The 23077-nt window shown below is 39.9% G+C and overlaps 1 protein-coding gene across 4 annotated transcripts in view; it reads left to right on the plus strand.

Moving 5' to 3' along the window:
* FMNL2 (formin like 2) overlaps positions 1-23077 on the plus strand; it is a 324964-nt gene that overhangs the window by 186069 nt on the left and 115818 nt on the right. The window lies entirely within an intron of this gene.

Genomic DNA, 23077 nt, shown 5'->3' on the forward strand with positions numbered 1-23077 from the left:
AGATTGCTGCTGATGGAGGATTTCTAACAGATGTATTCTCCTCTCAACCCAACAGTGTCTTCATAGGGTTGATGTTAGGTCGAGCGGATCTTGGGGTTGGGAGAGGAACAATCATCTAATTATGTTTCTGACTTTCAGATCCGAAGTTCAGCTTATTATTGCCCTTAAATGATAATGTACCACCACATGGAGAATTTAGCTACTTATCTGTTCCTTTCTGGCAGGTAGTTACTTCAACACATGTCGAAAGCTCCAGGCTGGAGCTCCGTCAGTTCCAAGGTATCCTTGGGTGATTTGTTAATAAGAGTGACAAATAATCACTATTACCATACTAAGTAGATTTCCTTAATAAGAACTTCATGTTGAATTTTCAAAACAGTCCCTTGTGTTCATATCCCCATTGGACACATGGAGAAAGTCATTGTGAAGATGACAGAGCTGTTCAGTGGTTAAGTGGCCTATATAGTGTAATGGCGGAAAACAGGCCCATGCTGGGAGCTGGATGCTTACACACTGCTCTTGGCTCTCTCCCCCACCAAAGGCTCAAGTGTGGAAATGCGCTACTAGAAACAAACAGAAGATACAGGTTGTCTCTGTTTCTCTGGCTTGCAGTCTGATAGGCTTTCCTGAGAGGGAGAAGAAGGCCGGGAGCTGTATCTTAGGCACTAAGCCTCATCTGCCTGCATTATCACTGTGGTGAACTGCCATGTTTGATGAACCAGTAGTCAGTTCGAGAACTATAGCCAGCAGAAAACTGGACTTTTTTCACATATGGGAGACCCATTGGTGTGTCACACACATAAATACCATTTCTTACCTGTGTATTTGTGGGAGGAAATGTAAAAAGCTGTGAGCTGAAGTATTCATAGTCTACTATTCATATGGTAAGTATAACATATTAGCACTTATTGATGGAATGTTCATCTTCTTATCTACATGGACCACGTCATGTATTTGGCACCTAACCTATATCTGTCTATGGTACCTAACTTGATAGCTTCTCAAAATGTATTTGCTTTTAAAATTCCAATTATATGCAATATCCCAAATAGGAAAATCCATTAAGAAAGTAGATTAGTGGTTGCTGTGAACTGGGGGGAGTGGGGGAATGACTGTTAATGTGTATGCATGGTCTTTGCTTTGTTTTAGCCTGATGGAAATTACATCAGATAACTTAGTGCTGGGAGTTAAAGAGTGGTGATAGTTGCATAGCCTTGTGAATAAAATAAAATTGTATACCTCTCTAAGAATGTGAATTTTGTGGCATAGGAGTTATAGCTCAAAACTGCTTTTGCAACAACCAGAGATAGGTTAAAAAGAGGGGAGAATTTAAGAGAGGTAACAGTGTTTGTATGGATCTTTTTGGATCCCAATATGAACAAACTATAAAAAGACTTTTTTTCAGAAAACTGGAGAAATTGAAATTAGCAGATGATTCTAAGGAATTACTGACTTTGTTGGGTTTGGTTTTTGGCATTGTAGTTGTATAAGAATCCTTTTTAAAAAATTTATTTTATTATTATTTTTATGCTCAATTAGCCAACATATAGTACCTCATTAGAATCTGTCTTTATTTTTAAAGCAATGTGTACTGACATAGGGATAGACTATGACTGGAATTTGGCTGTAAAATACTTCATCAAAGGAAAATAAAGAATAGATAAAGGAATTTTGGAGAATCTTGATGATTGTTGAACCTTGCCAGTGGGATATGTTGGGGTCTATTATAGTATGCTCTCAACTTTTGTATATTTTTGAAAACTTACAATATAAAATTAAAAAATAAAGTATTTGCTACATAATCTTCATTTTTTTCCTCAGCTGTAAAATGTAGTTAATACGAACATTTTAAAGGGATGCCTGGCTGGCTCAGTGGTAGAGCATGCGACTCATAATCTCAGGGTCCTAAGTTCAAGCCCCACATTGGGTGTGGAGCCTACTTAAAGCAAACAAACAAACAAAAAACCAAAGTAAAACTATAACATTTTAAAATTATTTTGAGGATTGGAGGCAATATTATGTAAAGATCATGACTAACATATAGTAGGTGTTTCATAAGTGATGTGACTGCTTCTGCTGCTCCTTAGGGGCCCAGATATTAAATATTTATTTTTTGTTATTTCTTGTTTTTTATTATTGTGTTCAGTTAGGCCATGGAATGGTAGAAGATATTTGCAAGTGATATTACAGATAAAGGGCTGATATCCAAGATCTATAAAGAACTTATCAAACTCAACACCCAAAAATGGATGATCCAGTGAAGAAATGGGCCGAAGACATGAACAGATACTTCTCCAAAGGAGACATACAAATGGCTACTAGATATTAAATATTGGTACCATTATTTTATCATCAACTTGTCCTCAAAAGATTCAAGGAAATTTACTATACTGAATCCATCATTATATTTTACCTAAATATACTTGATGGTTTGAATGCATGTTGTATGATGCTGTCAGAAAAAGCCATCACTATATATTTTCTCCCTCCCTCCCTCCCTCCCACTGGATTTTATTTGAGAGAGAGCATGAGAGCGCAAGTGGGGGAGAGGGGCATAGGAAGTGGGGGAAGTAAGACTGTCCGCTGAGCAGGGAGCCTGATGTGGGGCTCAGTCCCAGGACCCTGGGATCATGAGCTGAGGGCCGAAGGCAGACACTCAAACGACTGTCCACCCAGGTGGCCCAAGCCACGTCTATAGATTTTTCAATCCAGGAAAATACCAAGGCAAACCTTGTATCTTATTTGTGAAGTCTTAAAACAATGACGGTGATGTGTTGTCATTGATTTCTGACACATAAGACACTCCCTGGTCCTGATGCTTTGTGCCCAAACCTATATGGAATCCAAATACTAATTTTCTTTTTAAGCAATAATGCAGATACGTTATTACCATAAGATACATAGTATAGGCAAAGCCCTCAAGGTGCACAAAGTGAAATGGGAATATTACAGAAATTTAATTTCAAAAGAAGTATGTGATCAAGAATATTGGAGGCCTTCTGGAGAAATTATTTCAGGTTTCAGTTCCAGTGAAAAATTGTCATGTGGACAGTATGAATCACAGACCTGGTCATGTTTCTTCTTTTTTTCCTTTGCTGCTAGACTTCTCAGAGCCACATTTGTGGTCTGCCCTTACCGAGTACACAGCACCTAAGGGGCATGTGTTTGGTTTCCCGGCCTCAACCATGACTTCATCTCGTCTTTGCTGATCATGTTTTCCCTACATGCTGATCTCCTCACTTAAAAACAATCTTGTAAGAAGTCCTAAACGTTCACCAATTACCTTTGTGAACAGGTTGAACATAAAATAATATGTTGGGATTACTGGTGACCAAAATTATTTTTGTACTGAAGACTTAACAGATTTTCTTTTTTAAAAGATTTTATTTATTTATTTATTTGACAGAGAGAGAGAGATCACAAGTAGACAGAGAAGCAGGCAGAGAGAGAGAGAGGAAGGGAAGCAGGCTCCCCGCTGAGCAGAGAGCCCGATGTGGGACTCGATCCCAGGACCCTGAGATCATGACCTGAGCCTAAGGCAGCGGCTTAATCCACTGAGCCACCCAGGCGCCCCCTTAACAGATTTTCTCTATGCTGTGGGCATCGCGCAGATTGGTGCGTTGAACATAATGTTTTTCTCTAAAGACACAAAGATGGAGGATCCAAATAAGACAGTTCATCATGGTGTAGCCTAGGAAAGACAACTAAGTTGGATACAATTTGTCAGCCTTCTTATACTTTAATATGGTTAAGCTGTCAATTTGTTTTACAAGTATTGAAATATATTCCCCCAACTCGAGTGAGTTACCCAAGGGCACGGGCCTTGCCTCATTTGTGTAGCCCCAGTACCAAGCTTAGTGCCTGAAACCTAAGCAGTGCTCACCGAAAGTCTGTTGAGAGAGAGAAAGAAGGACTGAATGCTGTGTTCAGGAGAAAGTGGAGAAGGAAGAGGAGGCAGAAGAGAGAAGGCAAGAGGTGGTCTTGAAGTAGAGGTTTGCTGTTTCTTTCTTTTTTAGATTTTTAAAAATTATTTTGGAGAGAGCAAAAGGATGAGCATGAGGGGCAGAGGGAGAGAGAAACTCAAGCAGATGCTACACTCAGCTTGGAGCCCAACGCTAGGCTTGATCTCACAACCCTGAGATCATGACCCCAGCTGAAGCCAAGAGTCGGCCGCTCAGCCGAGTGTGCCACCCAGGCATCCCGTAGCTTTGCAGTTTCTTTATCCTTTGCACCTTCCTCTGCTTGTTGGTGTAATTTGCTTGTGATAAGTGAAACTAAAGATCACCACTCAATCCTGGGAGCTCCTTTAAGGTGGGAAGGATGCCTGCTGTAGATTCAGAGTTGTCTAGATGGGCTCTTCTGCAATGAGGCTCTGTCTCCACCTACCCACGGTCAATTAGCCAGTTCTTTGGCTAATTCTAGGGGAAAAATAAACATTTTTTAAAGAGCTTAAATCCAAAGACTTTCTGGAGTAACGATTCCGATGATGTCCCTTAGTCCTTTTGTAGGTGACTGCATGTATCTAAAGTTGACCTGAGCTGCTAGCGTATCTCAGTAGTTAAAGTAACCTGGGAGAGCTGACTCCGGTCCAGGTGGGGCTACAGAAGCCACAGGAGGAGCGGCTTCCTTGCTGGGTTTTGGGCAGTGTGAGGTGCCTTCCAGAGAACTTGTTTATTGGAGTAACTGGACTTCAATTTGAAGGCTCTGTGGGGCACTGAGGCAGGTTTTTAATAGAATGAGGTGACCATATGAGAATAAAAAGCTGGAAATGTTAGGTTGCTCTGACAACTACAGATGAAAACCCAGAAGCTGGGTAGCTATTGGGGTTCTTTCAGTGGATGCTAAATTCCAGTGGGCACCTGAATTTTCAGTGCTCCCTCTATGCAGACCCTGGGCTGCATTCTTTTGGCTTTGGGGTCCTGGCTGCTTTCCATAAACTTAGGGTAAAGGCTGCATTTCAGGAACTTTAGAATTTCAGATGAACTTTCAGATCACTGTGTCTGGAGAAGTTATTAGAAGGGGTGCATTTCTTTCAAGCCATTCTCTTTCTCTTTTTCTTTTTCCTTTTTTTAAGGATTTTATCTGACAGGGAGTGAGAGAGCACAAGCCAGGGGGAGTGGCTGGCAGAGGGAGAAGCAGGCTCCCTGCTGAGCAAGGAGCCCAAGGTGGGACTTGATTTGAGGACCCTGGGATCATGACCCACCCAAGGCAGATGCTTCATGGACTGAGCCACTCAGGCTCCCCTCTTTTTGTTTTTCTACTGGAAAAATTAGCATATGTCCTATCTATCTATCTATCTATCTATCTTTATTGGAGCATATGAAGTAAAGTGAAAGACCTTTTGCCTTTCCCACCTGTTCACTAATCAGTGATGAAATTGAGGTTTAAGTTCATTGATGACAAGCCCACACCAAGGCCTCCTGGGCTATTTAGTGAGACACGAGCACCAATTTCCAACCAATCACCAGTCCTTGGAATTAGTTCCTGTTACACTAGGGACCGGGAATCGGTTTGTGGAAGTGAAACTTGCAATTAGGTAAGTAGCTCTTTCCAAAAGCCTTCTTCATCCTGTGACTTCACAGGGGATTTTCCTGGAGGAGAAGGACTTACCAGTTCCTAAATGTGTGTCTGCTTAGTGATTAAGTAGAAGTGGTTAGTCAAGAATTCTGGACATTTTAGATGATTAATGGTGATGGGTGGAGACTCCATGAATGTGTAATCCTGTCCCGAAATGTTACTGGTGCCACACCTGAGTTTGGTTAGAAAAGTTGGCCTGTAGCTTTGCCTGCATAATGGGGCAATCTCTGATTTGGGGGAGGGGGTGTGATTCGGCATGGCTTGACCTTGCCCTCTAATGGCTGGTGGTTGTGTTGCATTATAGCTTTGAGGAGAGATTGGGGTCTCCCCCTTACTTTACTTGCATGGAATGATATGGGAGAAGGAGGAGGTTAAAAACAATAAAAACAAAGGTGAGAGTGAAGAGGTGGCAGGAAATTATACCCACTTAGAGTCAGCTTCCTGTGTTAAGCAGTTCAGGGAGGTTGGATTTCAGCCCTCAAGGCTTGGCGGGCAGCCTGATCAGGAAAGGGAAGGCCCCTGCTGTCACTCAGCCCAAGCGGAGTCAGGCCAGTGGCATGGAGATACTCCGTGCCCGGGAGAGTTGCTTTCTTGTCTTTTTCAACACAACTGACCTGTGTTGTTTGAATGTATTTAATCATTAAGAATACAATTATTTCTTAAACCCTTTGCTTATATTTCCCAATACTATTTCTTTCAGAAGACAAGAAAGTTACTTACTGGATAACCGGTATGTGTAGTTAAGCCCATTTGTGGCTGGAAAAAAATATCCTGAAAAATTAAAGAGCAACATATTGCTGAGGGTTTTTTCCTTCCTTTAAAAAAAAAAAAAAAAAAGGTTCTTGTTGTAAGCCAGCTAGAGCTCTACGCTTCCAGGTAGCCAAATATTAGTAGATATTGCGGACCTCCAGATTCTAGATGGTAAGGGCTTGTCTTCCGAGTGAGGGGTAACAAAAAGGAGTCGCAGCTCTGGGCAAAACCAGTTGATAGCTGATTGTCGTGTTGGTGGCTGAGTGGTAGTTACTTGAGGATTGTAGAGAAGGCGGGGAGGAAGTAAGGGAAGGATAATGATGTAGCAGGAGCCTTCTCCTTGTTCTACTGCCTCTACCCTTGCTTCCAGACTCCAGACTTCATCGGCCCTCAGTCCCCATCCTCAAGTTCCAGGCTTTGATTCTACATTTAGCCACACAAACTTTATTGTGGCTTTCCCAGCTGTTGGGTTAGCAGACAGGCATTCCTCTACCCCCTTCCCCTTATTCAGTCCTCTGCCGAGCTGATATTTTTACTACATTGAATATTGTTTGACCTTAAAATTGTTTGAATTTTTACCATATTTCCCTAACTGGTATGTTGAAATGCTATCTAATTTTAAATCATCACTAGGTTTTATGATCTGTGTAATTCTTTTAAAGTTCTCTTCCAAACACTTAGTTGTCTTTTATCATTTTAATACGTGGTCTTCCTCCTCTATGTAATCTTTCTTTTGGCTCTGGATTAGTCCGATTTTTTTGTTTGGTATTTTGTAGTTTTATCTTGTTATAAAATTCAGTATGTATCTTATAAAAAAGAGTTTCTCTTATAGCCAATAAAGTCATCACAATTAATATGAATAATAATTCCTTTATACCATCTATTGCCCTGTTCATATTTCCTAATTTTCTAGAATGTTTTTTCCACCTGGTTTGTTCACATGAGAATCTAGTCCAGTATCAATCACACATTGCATCTGGCTATTAGGTTTTTTAATTCTCCTTGAATCTAGAACAGACTTTTTTATTCATGATGCTTATATAGTGAGGAAACTAGGCAGGCTGTGCTGCAAAAGTGTTTTGTTTTCTGCATTTACCCAATTGTTTCCTAGAGATGTCTGAACTCTCCTGAATTTTTTGATAACTAGAAATTAGATGTAAAAGCACAATAGATTGATGTTGAATATCTTTTTCTAGAATATCACAGGAAACATGTGCTGTCTGATGTCTAACTATTAGATAACATTGGTCAGAGTGTAATTGTGTTTTCCCCTTAAGCCAAAGGGATCCATGGCACGTTCCTTTGGCACTGTTTGTCTCATTACTTTACCAGCCTTGTGTCTGGTGGGTTTAAAACCAATTGATCACCTTCTGCTGAATCAGTTTCTGGAGGAGTTGCATAGAGATGATTTTTTTTTTAAAAAGATTTATTTATTTGACAGACAGAGATCACAAATAGGAAGAGAGGCAGGCAGAGAGAGAGGAGGAAGCAGGCTCCCTGCCAAGCAGCGAGCCCCATGCGGGGCTCGATCCCAGGACTCCGGGATCATGACCTGAGCTGAAGGCAGAGGCTTTAACCCACTGAGCCACTGAGGTGCCCCCAGAGATGATTTTATAATTGCATTTCCCTTCTACGTTTAGCCAGTAACTAGAACTTTCAGCTGGGTTTTGGTTTACCCTGGAATATAATTATTTCTAGAATTCTTTCTCTTCCTTTGCCATTTTGAGAGTACAGATTGAGGTTTTTTTTTTTTTTTTTTTTTTGTTTAAGATTTTATTTATTTATTTGACAGAGATCACAAGTAGGCAGAGAGCAGGCAGAGGAGAGGGGGAAGCAGACTACCTCCTAAGCAGAGAGCCCGATGCAGGGCTTGATCCGAGGACTCTTAACCCACTGAGCCACCCAGGCATCCCTGAAACTGTTTTTGGCATACATGCAGCTTCAGCTTTGCTCTGAGGTGGTCTCCAATCAGAGGAAGAAGGAACACGTACATGCACACACATATACCTGGGAAGTTTCCTGAACCAGGCTGGGAAGTAGCCCGAGTCACACGCAGTCTTACTTTGCAGGCTGCGCCTTGCAAGGAGAACGTGAAATGTAACCTAGCTGAATATACACAAAGAGAAAAAAAACATGCCTCGTAAAAGCTGGTCTCAGTCATGATGATCAACTTTGGTAGTCTGATAGTTTCATAGTCTGATAGTCTTAGGTTGTATTAGTTAGTATTAAAACTTGCTTTTATTTATGTATTCATTACTTGATTCATTGAAAAGCATTTAGTAGTAGAGACGGGGAAAGGAAAGAGAAAATTGAGAGAGTATGGATCTGAGTTTTCCCAAAACAGATATCTCATGTAATAACCTCTGGTCTGGAAAATCGTTTGAATCCAGTTGTCCCTGGTACCAATTTATTTGTTCTGAGTTTCAGTAGGGTGCCTGGCAGGAACTGGCTATAGGGCATGTATTTTTGCCAGCTATAAAACAAACAATATTTTGTCTTTGGGCTGTCTTTGGCTTGAGATTTTAAAGGGATGGTCTTCCTTTTCTTAAAGTCTCCAAATCTGAGGAAAGGCCCTGAGTCGGTTGCTGTTTAAAAGAAAGCAAGTTTCTTTCCTTTTCCCTCCTGAGAGCGAAGTTTCCCTTCCATTAAGATTCACTCTGGCTCTCTGATTCCTTGATTCTGAAGCACTGGAGAAGCAATCAGAGGGTCAGATGCCAGCTTTCCCTGTGTTGAGCTATCTCACATTTCATAACTCTGGAGTTGTGGAAAATTGCGTCCGAGCCTAGGAGGGGGTGTACCTCTTTCCACTACCAGAGGTTCTTTTCGTCAGATGGTTTTTGTAGTAAGGAAAAAAAGCCGCTGGCCTATCCCATGGGGATTGAGAGGGGGGCAGGAAATGGGGAGAAGGTAGACTAAAGAAGGGGTGAGTTACTCCTTTTTAAACTAATCCTTTTTGGCAGCTTCATACAAATGCTCTCTCAGAAGTGCTGTTCGACATCCACAGCCAAAATAAGAAACTCAGGGTTCAAACTGATTTCAAGCTTCCCGGTTCTCTTCCACCAAAATGAACATCCTATGACCTGCCTTCTTGCCTGGTAATACAATGGAATTGTAGATTTGCCCCTGCTACCTCCCAACCCTCCAGCCCCCCTTAAAATTACTGAGTTGCCTGAGTTGTCTTAGACAACTTCATTATGTTGTGTGAGGTAAATTGTACGAGCATCTTTTGTAGACTGGGGAATGCTATTTTAAGAAACTAAGGATCATAAATTTAATGATGCATATGGATAGACCGAAGGTGACCTTTGAGGCCATCTTTTAGAAAATAATTTAAGTGACTTACTAAAGTGTATTAGCCAAGAATTTCTACTCGGTAACACAAATACAGCTGCATTATTTTAACACCTGGACATTTGACTCATAATCTTCACTGTAGAGGTCTGTGTGTTTAACTTTCACACACAGAAAAAGTCAGACTGCTTCTTGGAAGTTACCCAACAAGTGGTCGAGCTGACATTAAAAAAATTGTGAAAATTTCTGTGTTCCAAGAAGTACCTTAAGGGTTTGGAAAAGTTTTTTGTTTTTGAAAAAAAGTGCCATGTGACCTGGATTACAGTATGATTGTGGCTCTTTTTATCAGTCCATTCATTCATTAAATGAGTCAATGAGAACACACTGGGAAGAGTGATGTGCTAGGTTCTAGGAACTTAGTGTTTCAGAAAACACAGTGCTGAGTCTTTTTTTAAAAAGGAGATTAAAGAAAAAAAACCATATCATCTTAAAAGTAAATTCTGGAAAGACTGAGTATATAGCAAAGACCTTTCAGACCATATACTGTCCCCAGCTCATCTGTAGCATTCATGGCAGATCTTGAGCTTTCACACAAGTGTTTTAAAAGAACTTTTTTTTTAAAGTCATTGGGGGAATTAAGGTGTCTGTTGAGTCTTTATCTCTGTGATAATAGTAAAACAGCATTTGGATGATTTCAATGAAATAGCAGAAATATAAATTGGTTTGATTTCTCATTAGACTATAGGTGCTGGGGGTTCAGGGAGATAAGGAAAAAAATGAGTTAGAAATATAGTTCAGGTTTTATAGGGAAAGGAGAGCTGTGTTTAGGGGCAGAGACTGCGTGTATTCTATATCCACATGGTGGACTAGACCATGGCTTGCAACAACATCTTTGGGTTCTAGAAATACCATCATTATGCAGATGCTGGTTATCCTGAAAGCTGGGACCAGTTCTCTTCACAAGAATTTTGACACAACCACTTGGCTATTGATGTATGTACACATCGTTTCAGATATGACTTCTCAAGTCCCACCTAAAACCCTGTGGAGTGAACACTTGTCATAGATGGGCTACTGTGTCTCTGTATCTCTGTCACATCCAGCAATGACCAATTTCAAAGGACCTGTTTCTGCCTCCCACTAAGCCCAGTCTAGTCAGGTCTTGTCAGAGCTCGATGTAATGATACGTTTTGACTTATCAAAACTTATGTGATTACAGGTGATCACAGGTTGAAACTGTTAACTGGCTTAATCTTGTGATCTGAGGATGCAAATAAAGACTGTTGATTACAGAAGGGTGTGTGTGTGTGTGTGTGTGTGTGTGACACTAAAACTGAAAATTATGGAAGATCTGAGGACAAACCATAAAATAGCCGATATAAACTTGGTTTTAAGATCCAGTTTTCAGGTTGTTAGCACACATTGTTTTTGTTTTTATATCTTCAAAGGTAAATACTGTGTCTAGGAAACTGGGATGTATGTTGGGTATGGGAGATAGGGAGGGCTGGATGAAGATGGTGGATTAACCAGATCTCATGAAATGACAGTGAAGATAGAGTAATGGTTTGAAGTATGGAGGAACATTTAGAGCTGTGTGAAAAAACCGACACAAAGTGTACAATTTTTAATTCTTTATGAATAATTTATGACATACATGTTTTGGAAATAATGAAACTAAAAGGTTTACAAGACCCCCTTGGAGTGCTTTATTTCTTTCAAAAATGTTGGCTGACGAAGTTGGCTACATATTTGGCTTGTGATTTCTTTCTAATTTGGGCAAGTGGAACAAACAAAATATCACAAACTCTGTAAGAAGAAAGCTCTGCTCAAATTCATTCCTTTAAATTCATTTTACTTAAATAAGTAATAAGTACTTAAATAAGTAAAATGAATTTAAAGGAAGTACTTTGAGATACTGTTTTTTGATCTTCTTTACTGAGGTATGATTTACATATAGTAAAGTTCACCAATTGTGTTTTCTAAAGTGATTCTACCATTTTTCATTCTCTTCAACAATGTAATAGAGTTCCAATTCTTCCAAACTCTTTACAAACACTTGGGTATTGTCAGTCTCATTAATTCCACTCATTTTTATGGATATGTAGTGGTATCTCTCTTTGGTTTTAATTCACATTTCCCTAAAGACATTGAGCATCTTTTTATACACTTGTTTGTTATACGCTTGTTATTTGTGTATCTTTGTTGAAGGATCTGTTCAAATCTTTTGCCTATTTTTAAAAGTTGGATAGTTTTATTATTGAACTGTATTGTTTTAAAAATGTGCATTTTGGATACAAATCTTTATCAGATGTGTATCTTGAAAATATTCTTGAGTTTGTGTCTTGACAATTTTCATAGTCATAAAGTATTTTTTAATGACAAAAATGTTTTCTGATGAAGTTGGATTTAGAAATCTTTTATTTTTTTAAGTGGTTCAAGTATTTTGTGGCTTATCTAAGGAACCTTGTCCAAACTCCGGTCATGAAGGTTATCTTTTCCATGTTTTCTTCTAGAAATTTTAAGAGTTTGGTTGTATGTTATGTGTGTGATTTATTTTGAGTGAATTTTGGTACATGGGATAAGTTAAGGCTGCAGATTCACTGCCCCCCCCCATTTGTATAGTACAAATGGCATATCCATTAGTACCATTTGTTGAATAGACTATTCTTTTTTCATGAACTACCTTGGTATCTTCGAAAAACCAATCGGCATATGTGTGTGGTTCTATTTTTGTACTCTCTGTTTTGTTCTACTGTTCTTTATTTCTACCTGTTGTCAGTATGGCAGTTTTGATTACTGTTGTGAATTCTCGAACTTTGTTTTTTGGAAAATTATTTTGGCTACTGTAATTCCTTTGCATTTTTGTATAAATTTTTATAATCAGCTTGTGAGTTCCTAAGAAAAATCCTCCAGGATTTTGACTGAAGTTGCGTTGACTTTGTAGATGAAGGTCAAGAGAACAAACATCTTAATAGCATTGATTCTTCTGAATGATGAACAGAGCATTGCTATTTATTTTAGTCTTTTATATCTCACAGGAATATTTTGAAGTTTTCAGTGTACAGGTCTTGCATGTATTTTCTTAGATTTATCCCTAAGTATATCATGATCTAAAATGCTATTTTAAGTGATACATTTAGAAAATAAGCTTACTGGTTTTTCCTGGAGAAATACTGATTTTAAACAATCTCCTACTGCTTCATTGACAGCCATATGGAAGAAGATGACTTATACTATGTCACTGCATTTTCAAAACCAAGTTCCATAATTGAACACTTTCTTAAAGGCTTCTGACTATAAACAGTAGTCATGGGTAAATGTTGAAGTTTAGTATTCTGAGCTTGATTCTTAGGTTTAAGTCTCTGCCTAAGGTAAATGAAAGCAGGTGGTGAGGGCCATGAGTAAGACCTAATGACTTTACTCCTGATTTTCAGCCTTTATGTACCGTTCATAAGGGTGCTTTCCTTGCATGTGTCAAACACACGTTGTCTTCAGTGGAAGGCAGTTTCTTTTTCCGCCTCTTTCAGTGCCACCTACTTTGAGGGTTTCCTGCTGTAAGTTCTACCCTTTGCAAATATTACAATTCATTCACTGCTGCAAGCACCCCTTGAGATTCTCAGGACCCTGTAACTCTAACCATGTGGTTGCACACTGTTGGAATTGGGACACATGAAATTTCAGAGAATCTAATTGGTATAACTATAGGCAGAAATCTGGAACACAAGTTTGCTATTCTTAGATAAAGAAGATGTGGTATATAAATAAAATGAAATATTACTCAGCCAAAGAAAAGAATGAAATCTTGCCATTTACAATGACATGGGTGAAGCTAGAATGCATTATGCTAAACAAAATCAGAGAAAGATACCGTAGGATTTCACTCATATATAGAATTTAAGAAAGAAAACAGGCAACTGGGTGGCTCAGTCTGTTAAGTGTCTGCCTTTGCCTCAGGTCATGATCCCATGAGATAGAGCCTCATGTCAGGCTCCCTGCTCAGCAGGGAACCTACTTCTCCCTCTCCCACTCTCCCTGTTTGTGGTCTTTTCCTCTCTTTATCAGATAAATAAATAAAATCTCAAAAAACAAAAACAACAACAAAAAAAACCAAAGAGGGAGGCAAACCAAGAAACAGACTCTCTCTCTCTCTTTTTTAAGATTTTATTTATTTATTTATTTGACAGACAGAGATCACAAGCAGGCAGAGAGGCAGGCAGAGAGAGGAGGAAGCAGGCTCCCTGCTGAGCAGAGAGGCCGATGTGGGGCTCTATGCCAGGACCCTCAGATCATGACCTGAGCTGAAGGCAGAGGCTTAACCCACTGAGCCACCCAGGTGCCCCCAAGAAACAGACTCTTAACTATAAAGAACACTGATGCTTCCCAGAGGGGAGGTGGGTGGGGGATGGGTGACATAGGTGATGGGGATTAAGGAGGAATCACTAAATTGTACACCTGAAACTAATATTACACTGTATGCTAACTAACTGGAATTCAAATAAAAACTTTAAAAATATTTTAAAAAATAGTCATTAAAAAGTTTGCCATTCTTTCAAATTTTTGAGTGATTGAAAAATACTAGTACTCTTATCTAAATCTTGAAATACCTAATGGTTTCTGCAAGACATCAAAGGCTGCTGCTGTCCCCCCCCCCCTCAGGATCAGGACTTTGTTATTTATTTTTCTTTTCTGCCCCCATGTTTTATTTGTATGATACATGGTTAACTCTGGAGACCTTTAAAAGCTTTTCAGTATGTTAATCTTGTTTGGGAAGGCATCCTTAAGTAAGGTTTCTGGAATATGTAGTATGTGGGGGAAAAAGGTTTTCGTATTCTCCTTTTTCAGAGGAAGAAACAGTGAGGCTTGTTTGTACCCCTTGCATTTTTTAGAGGAAGAGTCCTCCCCAGGGATTTTGTAAAATTTTCATGAAATTGTTGATTGTAAATATAGTTTTATAATGTAAGTCTGTATCTTTAAATATAACTGAAAATGTTTTGAAGTCTTTGCCTAACAGCAATATGCACATTCTCTTTGTAGACCAAGAGGGATTTAGGAATCCAAAGTAGCAATTGCACTCTAAAGCAGTAATTAATTAGTGTTAGTGTACAGAAGGACCTACTTGGGGAATTTAAGAAAATGTGGATCTTTGAGTGTTTGGCGAATTGAGTCAGGAGAATGTTTGCAATTTAACAAGCATCTTCAATGGCTTTAGATGCTGGTTTTTTGTAGTATATATTTTAAGAAGTGCCAGGCTAAAAGAAGGGAAAGCTTTGCTCATGAGGGGAGAGAATGATGATTTGAAGATGATAGTAAAGGCTTTCCAGTATCAATCCAGCCTTCCATCACTCTACCCAGTCCTTAGATCATCAATAGCAACAACAACCCTACTTACTGAACATTGCTACATGTCAAGCACAGTCGTGGTTCAGACTTTGCTTAGGACAACATGCGATAATAAACTTTATTAAAAGCATGACCTTCTTTCCTAACAAATTCAATTAAAACCATTTTTAAGTTGGGAAAAAATGATGAACTGTGATAGGATTAAATAAACCCTATTAATTATATATTTGGGAGGGACTTTTGGGATGTTTTGTTGAGGAAAGACCTGTTGAACTATAAGAAACTTTTGCTAGTCTAAATAAAGGAAATTATTTGGACAAGTCTCATCAAAAGTTATTTTCAGTCTGAGAGCTGTAATGGAACACTTGGAAAGTTGTCCTCTCTGACCAGGAAAATGATTTCATATTCAGAGCTGAAGAATGCTTCAAGACTCTCCAAGAAACTATGACTGTGGAATGATTCTGACATGCTGATTTTTCAAGTCCAGTCTAGCACAGAAATGGCCAGCTTTTAAGGTTGGGGATGGAGAAGGGAGTGTTAGACAGTATTCATCACATGTTCCTCCACTGTTCGAAACCACTTATTAACTTGCTGTTCTCTTTCTTATACCCATTAGCTTATTATTTATAGCCACCATTGTCTGCTCCAAGGTACCCATTAGATTCTTATGCCATTGTCTTTCTTAAAATGTATTACTGGAACCCAGCTAAACCCACTGAAGTTAGTAGCACATTCCTCATGCTTCTCTACCTTTGTTCATGTTTCCCATCTGGAAAACTCTTCTGTCTCCTGCCCCTCACACCCACCCAGGATATCTGTACACTGCCTGCCCTTTAAAACTCAATTCAAAAACCACTTTCTCCAGGGAAGTTCCTTTGATCTTCTCTGTTGGAAAGAACCTTACCTTTCTTTGAACTTCTAGAGGATCACATATGGCTCTTACTGTACTCAACATTGTATTACAGCGATGTCTGTTGGGTCTCACAGATCAGATTTAATGCTTTAGAATGACTTTGGTTCATTTTGTGCCTTTTTTATGCAGTGTCTTGCCTAATATGTTCTGGATGAATGAAATAATAAAACGATCCAAAAATTTTTTTTTAACCTTAGTAGTTTTCAGGTTAGTGCCTGGAAATAGAGACCCACTTGTGACAGCAAGATTTAAGGTGTTCAAAGGCAGGGGCTTATTTAGCAAAATGTTTGCATCCAATAATAACCACAGGGACCCTTTTGGTCACAGCGCAGCTTGTATTTGCTGGCTCTGGTAGTGGTTAGACAAAATTGGACTCTTATCTGAACTTGCTTTCTTGGCCATCTATTATTTTAAGTAGCTAGAGTCTTAATAATTTTTCCTCATTTGCTCTACATTGTCCTCTTTTTTCATACCCATACTTTCTGTAGGTGGGAGAGTCTGACAGCCTTTCTGAAGTTCCAGAATTTGTTTTTGCCTTTTTAAGGGGGGGACATGAAATATGCATTTCCTTGGCGACTCTGGTACTCTCAATTTCTTAGAGAGTCTAGATCTATTTGTGTAGATGTTTTTATTTGTATAAATTGTTGGCCCTTTGAGAGGAGACGTTATGGGTACCTTAGTCTCTCTTGCTTAGGAGCCTTGGTGCTCTCCCCCACCCTCCGTCCTCCCTGCCCCTTCCCCCACATACCCCCACATGCACTATTTCTTGGCCTCTGCTGAACTATGTAACTCATTTCTGTCTATAATATTCATGTGGTATTTTATTTTTGTATGCTATTCTCCCTATGCACTTGTGTTAGCATTATCCCTTTTAGAGGGTAAACCCCTTGAGGACTTGTGTTGTTCCTGTCAGCGGAGCTCTGAAGAGCAGTTAGCACCAAGCTAATGCTGCAAATCAGTACACGCTAATGGCAGCGATACTGGTTGTAATTATGGCTCACTTAGAGACCACAGTTGCTGACTCAGCCTTGGGAAATGAAGCCCAACTATTTGCAGCTTCTAGGAAGAAAAATCAAGTGTAGCGAGCTTATCTGCACAAGAGCAAAGTCCTTAGAATTTTTCACTATCTAAAAATGATTGCAGGGGCGGAATAATAAAACATTAATAATGGCATAATGATGGGGATTAGATGGGGACATCTAATTCATCCCTAAGGGTGTTTCAGCAATTTTGGTAGCCCTGTTGATACACTACTGAACTAGCGCCAATGACCCTGTGACAGTCCCCAGCAGGGGGAGAAACCTGGCAGTCAGCACCTCCCTCCATGAACCATTCATTCCCCAGAGATTTCCTGGATGTTCAGTTGTCTTACTATAATTTCAGAATTTTAAGAATTTAACCTCAGAATATTAAGGTATAAGATAAATGCCTGAAATTCTGTTTGATTTTGGAGCTGCTTCTCCCAATACAGTTTATGGAGCGGAAATGCTTGTAGCATGTTTGTCTTGAGTCCAGCTGACACCAAATTAACCTCAAATAATTTCTCATGTAATTATACACATGGATTGAGAGCATTCAAAGGATCAGAAATGTTTTTGCTGGATGAGTGGAGTGCCCAATTCCCAACCTTTATGCGGAAAGGCTTTCAGTGATAAACTTTATTAGACCTAGGTGGGGGATGGAGGGCATGAAAGAAGGCTCCAAAGAAACAGTTGAATTGCTTAGAACCTAAGACTGCCTGCCTGTGTGCTGAGAAAGTCCACATTGCAGCACAGCTCATGAGTTCATGAGTTCTTGAGTTAACTTACAGAGTTAACCCAGTATCTGGCTGTCCCAGCCGCTTCACTGAGTTCCTTTAAAAATGGCTTGGTTTTCCAACTTCGGCTGCAGTAGACTTGAACCCTTGTCATTAGTGGAATCCAGAAATGCTTTGTCTTTTCCTTATCTGCAGGACAGGCCTCTGTGTGGCAGGGTAACCTTCCTGGTAGTCAGCAAAGGGAGGGGCGAGCCACGCTAGCCTAAGCCTTAGTAGACTGAGGTAGTGAGAAGTGGGTCATTATGGCGGTCACTAGGCAGTTACAGAGCCAGGAGAGAGACCGGCCAGGCTTATCAGCAAATGTCCTTTAGCTACATGAGTTTGGCTAATTTATGTTGTGCACATATGTATGCCCTGGACAGCACTGACAATCTGCTTGATTTCAAACTTGAAAATCTTACCCCTAATTTATGAGCACTGTGACTTGTCTATGACAAGAAGTTTAATTCCTTGAATGTTACGAAGGACTGCATGCCAAGTGTTCTTCTCTATGTACCGGAACTCAAAGAAAAATAGAACATGTTTCTACCCTTTTAAGAGCTTTTATTCTATCAGAAGCAAGATGAGCACACTTATTATGGTGTCGTAGAAAGAACAAGGTTCAGAGAGTCAGAAAGCTTGAGTCTGAATCTTTGATCTGATGTGTGTGTATCTGATTTAAGGCAAATCATTTCATCTCTGAACTTGATTTCCCCCATCTATAAAATGGAGGTGATCTCTACTTGCCCGAGAGAGACTTGTGTGAGCTGAGAGGTCTAGAGAGTACAGTAAACTATAAAGTGCCACTCAAAGACAAGTGAATAACGCTTGAGAAACAGAAAGTGCTGTCCAGGTGGAAAGGTGATTGTGTTCTTGGTCTGGCCTTAATGAAGTCATTATTTAACAGTGAGAAGAAACTTTCAGATCATTACTAGAGAAATTAACTGCTAAGTGTCTAATTCATTAAAATGAAATACTGGCAATTGACATAGCAGCTTAATGAAGATTCTCTGATTTTTGATTGGGAGGGTGACTTGGTCACTCCATTGATCCCTTACATTTACCTCGTGTGTCCCTCCATAAGTTGTGTTCTCTAAGAGGAGGGCCTTCTTTGATAGAGGAGTACCTCATGGAAGAAAGGAGTACCTTTGTTCCGTGAGGGGCTTATGGTGGCTACACTCCCTTGCCAAAGCCTCCAAACAAGCTCTCAGGGGTCCACATGGAGGCGAGGTCTATATGTAGGGTAGTCAAGCTTCCAAGACTACAGACACATCCAGATGAGGTGCTGCATGTGGCAGTTGCCTTTCCTTGAGAGAAAAGAGTCCATGATCCTAGATTTGTTCCCTCCTATACCTAACCCAGTGCCGTTTGTGGCTTAGTGTCCTGAATATGAAGAAATAACTTGAGGCTCTTTGCTTTGAATGTTTATGGAGAAGGGTTAAAAACCCCAGAGCGATTGTCATTTCCATCCAGAAACATGCCATGAGGAAAGTTTGATCGCACAAAGAGATAGATGGCAGGGGCGCCTGGGTGGCTTGGTCAGTTAAGCATCTGCCTTCAGTTCAGATCATGATCCCAGGGTTCTGGGATTGAGTCCCGCATCAGGCTTCCCATTTGGTGAGGGTCTGCTTCTCCCTCTGCCCCTCCTCCCCAACTCACGCTTGCTCACTTGCTCTCTCTTTCTCTCAAAAAAATAAATTAAAGAGAAAAAAATAATTAAAGAGAGATAAATGCCAAGAGGGCAGGGTGATGGGATGCTGAATGATGAGACGTTTAGAAGAAATTTGTATGTCACAAGTTCTTCCAAATGATATAAATTCACATTGACAAGTCACCATGTTATTTAGAGCATATTTTTTGTCCCTACAAATAATTCTTCTAGATAATGGGACTCAAATTGAGGACTTCATTTAATTAAGCTACTTACATCAGTGATGTTGAGCAAACACATAACTGGTTATGAAAACAACCCGTGGGATCTGGCCGATCGGGAAGTGAGGATAATGGAAAACTGTCATCCCAAGGCATTTACGAGTTTCAATGCAAAGTCTAAAATTCTAATAGAGAAGAAGAAATTGTTAATTTAAATAAATATGCCAGTAATCCTTCCGAAGTCCTTTAGAGTAAATGTGTTTTGGCAAGGTGCTGACATTCTCCAGTGTACTCTCCCAAATGTTTCTGTTGTCCAAATGGCCATATTGAAGACACAGAAAGAAAAGTTTTGATGAGCCAGATGCTGAATTTATAAACAGTAGCTCCTTTTGAGGTTAGACGAACAGCCCCAAGTTTTAGGGAAGTGACTGGATCTTTTGTATTCTTTCTCCATACCAGTTTTACTTAAAGCCCTGGATGTAAGCTGAGTTTTCCGAGAGTAGATATAACATAGACTTACTATGTTGTGAAGCATCAGGCTTCTTCACGTTCTGTTTGTGGAAATACGTTAGTGTATTATTCAGACAAGTGAAAAATGTGACTAAAACAGCAACAAATTTTTGTAAGCACATTTGAAAAAGTATGTATGAATTGTAGATTTCATCCATTATTTCAGGGGAATAGTTAAAAGGAAGTACTTAAAGGACCAATGGATGTCTATATTTGAGAAAGCCCCCTGGGTCATGACAATCTTGAGTAGGAAATGGAGAAAGATGCATTTGTTGATGGTAAAAAATGGGATTCACTAATTTTGTGAATGCCAACATGTTATATATGCTAGTCAACCAGATTTCATTATTTTACTTTATTTTTTTGAGGTGGGGGCACGTGAGTAGGAGGAGACAGTGGGAGAAGGAAACAGAATCTTCAGCTCCAGAGTGGAGCCTGTTACGGGGCTCGATCTCACCACGCTGAGATTGTGACCTGAGCCAAAACAAGTTAGACGCTCAAACAACAGAGCCACTCAGGTGCTCCCAGATTCCGTTATTATAATAAATACAGCTCTTCTGGTGTGAAGACATTGCCTTAACAACAATCATTAGGCATCTTTCAGCAACCGTCCACAGATTCAAATTGAGGTCCTCAAATAACTACTGTATTAGCCAGAGTTAAAATTCAGTGAGTTTCAGGGCGGTGGGGGGCTCAGTTGGTTAAACGACTGCCTTCGACTCAGGTCATGATCCCGGAGTCCTGGGATCAAGTCCCATATCCGGCTCCATGCTCAGCAAGGAGTCTGCTTCTCCCTCTGATCTTCTCCCCTCTCATGCTCTCTCTCTGTCTCTCTGTCAAATAAATAAATAAAATCTTTAAAAAAAAATTCATTGAGTTTCATGCGTGAGGGAACTTAACGAGGTAGAAGTTTGTTGTCGTGGAAGGGAGCACAGTTTGAGTTGTCCCTGGTCATAGGAATTTTAAATATAGTTACTAGGATTATGCTTTTAAAAAATATAAGTTTTCTTGCTATTCTAATATCTCTGGCATTACTTATTGTCATACACAAGGTTGGAAATAATAACTGGCTTCTAGATGGCTTATCAGTTCATTTTTTGGGAGTTTTTTGTGAGTATTTTAGCCTCCAGCTGGGATATTGCTAAAGCCCTATGGCAATTGGATCCGATCTGGTTCCTTAGTGAAGTCATGGTGATTCAAAATAAAAGTGGGGGGAGGCTTTATACATAGACCATTCGATAACATTAGGAATGTCAAACATTTATGAATTGTTATTTAGAAGTTGCTTGCAAAATTTGGGGGAATAATTAGAAATAATATGCTGGGGCATGTGGGTGGCTCAGTCAGTTAAGGGTCTGCCTTTGGCTGAGGTCACAATCCCAGGGTCTTGGGATCAGCCCTGCCTTGGTCTCCCTGCTCAGCAGGAAGCCTGCTGCTGCTTCTCTCTTCCCCTCTCGTGCTCTCGTTTCTCTCTTACTCAAATAAATAATTGAAATCTTTAAAAAATTAGAAATAATATGTTAATCTTTTTGTTAATAGCTCTATTGAGATTCAGTTTATGTACTGTGAAATTCCTCATCATTTTTAAATAATGGGGAAATATGGACAAGTGTCTTACTGTGAGTCCCTTAATTATTAAAGCATTTTAAAAGCAAAACAGGTTTTCTCTAATAAGATGATCTTTTTTATAATAATGAGATGATTTTTTCATCCAATCTAAAGCTGTAAGCAAGCAAAACCTGAGTGGACCAGGAAGGATGTTGTGGTTCCCTGTGTTGGAGAAATACAAGTTTGTAGAGGATAAACACATACTTGAACATGTTGGCTAGTTGTCAGTGTTGCAAAATACTCCAAAACTCCGTTGTGGCATAAGCAATAAACAGATTAGAAAGAATTACTAGAAAAGCATCTTTGGAGGTTGTGGATAGAAGAAGGGACCCTAAGAATGGTTTTGATTTCATGACGAATCTTAGTTTTTCCTTTTAGAGCTGATTCATTTAAACTTGTATGTGTGTGAAAGGTAGCATAGGTCCGGAAAAAGTTGTGAAACCTAAGACGAGCATCCTAAGCAGGGTAAAGCCAGTGCCTGTGTGACTACCACATGATGAAGAAATAGAACCTTGGAGCCCCTTGGGATCACTGGGCATTTTCCTTCCCCCACCTCAGTCCCCTGTCATTTTAATACTAAACCGCTCTTTCCCCACTCCCTAGATAAATATGTGTGTATCAGCAAATAAAACAGCTTATGTATGTGTCCCTACCATTAAAGTTTAATTTTGCCCGTCCTGTGAATCCATAGAAATGAAATCACATTCGTTCTGGCTCAACATTAGGTTTATAAGATCTGTCCATATGGGAGCATGTAGTACAGTTTGTTGGTTTTCGTCGAAATATGGCATACCATTGTATGAACATAATACGAGCACTTAGCCATTTTATAGTATGTGGGCATGTACCCAGTTTTTTACTGCTGCTTCTTAGGCTGCTTTGGACATTGTGGTCTATGAAAGCTGACACACGTGGGCGTGAGTTTCTCCCAAGTGTGGTACCTCCGTGCACAGCCTTAGCATAAGACTTGTTAGTGACGCAGACTGTCTGGTCCCACTCCAGATCTCCATTCCCATACCACCTTGGGGTATATATTCTGGCTTCAAAAGCTTATTTCAGTGACTGTGCCTTTGTTAAAAACATCTCTGGGTCTTCTGCTTTGGGACTGCCTCGTGTACGCGTTCATGATCGCATCCGCGCATCGGTACTCCTGCAGAGAGCATACGCTCACTCGTCTCTTAGCAGGAGACTCTTTACTCATTTTTGAAACAAACAGTCTTTACCCAGTTTGAGTGAAGGTTTTGTTATGTTTGAAGACTCCTATTCCCAAGAAAAGGATTTGCCCACATTGGAGACGGCCCGTAGACTATGCAGTGGCCTGAAGACCTGCTGAAACGGGCCGCGGACAGAGCCCAGAGCAGGGCTGACAAACCCATTTGTACCGCCGACTAACTGCGTCATCTTAGGGAGGTGGTGAATTT

Source organism: Neovison vison, chromosome 3, assembly GCF_020171115.1.
Source record: "Neovison vison isolate M4711 chromosome 3, ASM_NN_V1, whole genome shotgun sequence".
NCBI lineage: Eukaryota > Metazoa > Chordata > Mammalia > Carnivora > Mustelidae > Neogale > Neogale vison.